At 35.3% G+C, this 3,199-nt stretch overlaps 1 non-coding gene across 1 annotated transcript; it reads left to right on the top strand.

Annotated features, from left to right (window-relative positions):
- The first annotated feature begins 592 nt into the window (after positions 1 to 592).
- Positions 593 to 722, top strand: LOC150008244 (small nucleolar RNA SNORA44). The gene has a single exon (XR_016511558.1). It is a non-coding gene; the product is annotated as a small nucleolar RNA SNORA44 (small nucleolar RNA).
- The last annotated feature ends 2,477 nt before the right edge of the window (positions 723 to 3,199 follow it).

Raw genomic sequence — 3,199 nt, 5'->3', positions numbered from 1 at the left:
CGTAAGATGCGCCAAAGTTTAGAGGAGGAAAACAAGGAAAAAAAATTATCAACCCAGTGGTGTACTAAAATATTTAATAAAATATAACAGAATAATATTTCAACCATATAAAGTGAACACCAATCAACAGTGGTATTAAGAACCGTCATCACTGTCATTAACAAATGAGGAGAGACTTTAAGGTTCAAGTACTCTTCTAGTTTTCTGGGAACCCCAAGAACTCATCATTGCTAGTGTCAGAATTTATGAAGCTCAGTTGCTCACAATCACTGATATCACTTTCTTCACTATCTTCATACTGACCAGAAGCCCTGAGATTCAGCAGTTAAGTGGGACATTTAAGTGTCCCCAGGGGTTTCACGTGGGCCCACCGCTTCCTCTTCTAATAGCTGCCACCACCGCTGACAGGTCAGGTAATACACATCATGGTCTGTGACACAATATTCGCTCCATAAGATGCACAGACATTTCCCCCCCATTTTTGGAGGAAAAAAATAAAGTGTGTCTTATGCAGCGAAAAATACGGTATTTTCTTTTATTGATATTTTTAACCAAAAAAAAATGTGAAATTAAGATGAAATATAAAATATATAATCATTATTGCCACGAGAAAATATGATGTGTAGGCATGGGATCTCCAACTGCACGTGAGAGCAACCTGGAGAGGCTCTGACAGCTCTCCAGCATCATACCTGCAGCTGCCTCTCGCCTTTCCTGTGACCTACATAATATGATGCTTTTCCTGTTTGATATCGGCAAGTTTAACTTAAAATAAATTGTGATTATTTGGAAATATATCCTAATTAAGCATCATCATGCTTAATATAATCTCATAGCACTATTTTTCTTCCCTAATAACAAAGATCACTGCATTACATAACTTTTTTCCCCTACGTATATAATGGCCTTGGTGTCAGGTGTTTTAGTCTTATGTGCATTTGTGTCCTTACATGACATTGTTTTCTCTTCACCCTTATATTTCCCACAAGATGCCAACAATTAGCAAAGTGATGCAGTCCTACCAACTAAATGCAACAGAAAGGCAAAACAAAATAAACCTAAAATAACCAGCTGCTGTCAACGCATATCTATTTTGCCGACTGTCTACGCTTAAGCAGCCTTATTTGTTAGTGCAGAAAAAAGTTTTGGGGAAATCTCCCCAACTGCTATGTAGTATGACAAGAACTATTTCTTGCATAATGCATAAACAGCACAAATTGTTACTAAAGCCTGTATTAAAACAATCAATAATTAAGATGCATATCTAAATTAGAAACTATATTACAGTAATCACCATAACACCAGGAAGATCAAATGACTGAACTGAAATTTAAAATGCCTGATATGCCTGATGTTCTATTTGTCTTTCTAAAGAGGGTTTAAACCCAGACCTCCTCAAGGGTGTTAGGCAGTAATTAGGTGGAAATTCGGTGGCACTAGTTTTTCGTGGGGGTTTTTTTGCCTCTGGCAGTTGGACTTGGGAGCACAGTGATCCACAGCAGGTGGGAGTTTTAATGCTCAGTCAGCTTGTGACAGTGGATGGATCCAGCAAAAGCAGTCCCTCCGAGATACATTTAATGTGAGAAGAGCCTTGGCTGTAAGGCCTGTAATTGTTGTAGATGAGGGAGATAAAAGTCAAGTTACAGAGTTAAATCAGAAGGAGTTGAACAGTGGGCTGAGGTACTTAGACCAAAATACATTTACACTTTTCCAACGTTGTTTGTGTTTCTAAACCTCATTTATAACCTTACTCCATTAGACACGCACTTTTATCTATCACTTTTCTTCCAAGGAATATGGAATGCCATATCATCAGTCATCAAAACAGGCTGGGAAGAAACAAAACGTTATTGACATTCTCCCTTCGCAGATAAAAAATAAAATTGAAGGCAGGGCCAAGCAATTTTCCCTCCTGGATCTCTCCCAGAAGGCATTGGTAAAATCACGAAAGGTTTGATGGGCTCCAGAGACCCATGTCCACAAGTGGGAGATGGAGCTGTGAGACAAAAACATAAACAGAATTCAAATAAGTGGTCAACGATGCCCTTATTTCTCTTGCTCCTCTGTTAGTAACAAAGACAATAAAAAGAGACACTATTTATCAAAATGTGCCCTGTTGTGTTTATTGTAATACTTGTTTGAAACTGCAAAAGTTAGAAATGAGCACATTTATCTTCGGTTTCTTCATAATCATATTTTTAACCGCTTATTCTCAAATGTACTATTTTGATCCACAAATTTGCATTCTAACTCTACTTCTTAAATATTCACAATTCTGTGTTTATAATTCTATAATTTTAATATTTTTTCTGATATTGTAATAATACAGGAGGATTTTACTTTATTTGGAAATATAAAAAGGCTCAATATGTGAAATTACATTTTGCAAACAGATACTGAAAAATAAAAAACTCTACTAATACATAAAATATACATATATAATTACAGGTATGTAATGGCATAGAAATAACTTTATGTCAATAGAAAAATCAAACAAAATAGGAATGGTAGATATGAAGGCAGGATAATAAAATTACAGAACAACAATCAAGCAAAAAAGTGGTAAAGTAAATTAACTGACACCATTCATTAAGGAGGACATTACTTGAATTATATTAAAATTTTCCAGGGACTAGAAAATTTTGTGTCCATATTATAAAACACTCTATCAAATATTATAATGTTCTTTAAGATTTTAACAAGAAGAGAGGTGTAAAAGTAATATTAGTCACTCGTAATAAAACATGTCACTTGTAAGTCATTGATGGGAGTTATTTTCTTAAGAATAGGTGTAGAGGCCCTTTGAAGTCACCAAGGGCACAAAAAGAAGTAACTGGACCATTTTTCAGGAGATTCATTGAAAGAAATATGTTAGAATTTGACAGAAATACTGTGGGAAAGAGCATCTTTTCTTCCTACAGTAAATCCAAATGGAAACACTAGCTTTAGAAACAACCATGTTTAGTAGAGAAACATTCCCAGCCCTCATCCCTGTGCAACACCTACCTCATGTGAATATGGTTAAATACAGACTTTCATATTTAGTTTGACACCCAGAGGTAAACTGCACCCTTAGAAAAATAAATCACAGTCAGATCAGAGATGATATTCCTCAGTTCAGTTTGAATTTGAAAATCATACTACTCTCTGTTGTAATGTACTTGTGTTTTTTCTTAATATACTAAATAAATGAATGGAG

The sequence above is a fragment of the Furipterus horrens genome, unplaced genomic scaffold (assembly GCF_987537825.1).
Source record: "Furipterus horrens unplaced genomic scaffold, mFurHor1.1.pri manual_scaffold_5, whole genome shotgun sequence".
Taxonomy (NCBI): domain Eukaryota; kingdom Metazoa; phylum Chordata; class Mammalia; order Chiroptera; family Furipteridae; genus Furipterus; species Furipterus horrens.
Note: the sequence above shows the minus strand (reverse complement) of the source record. Positions and strands in the feature narration are given on the sequence as shown.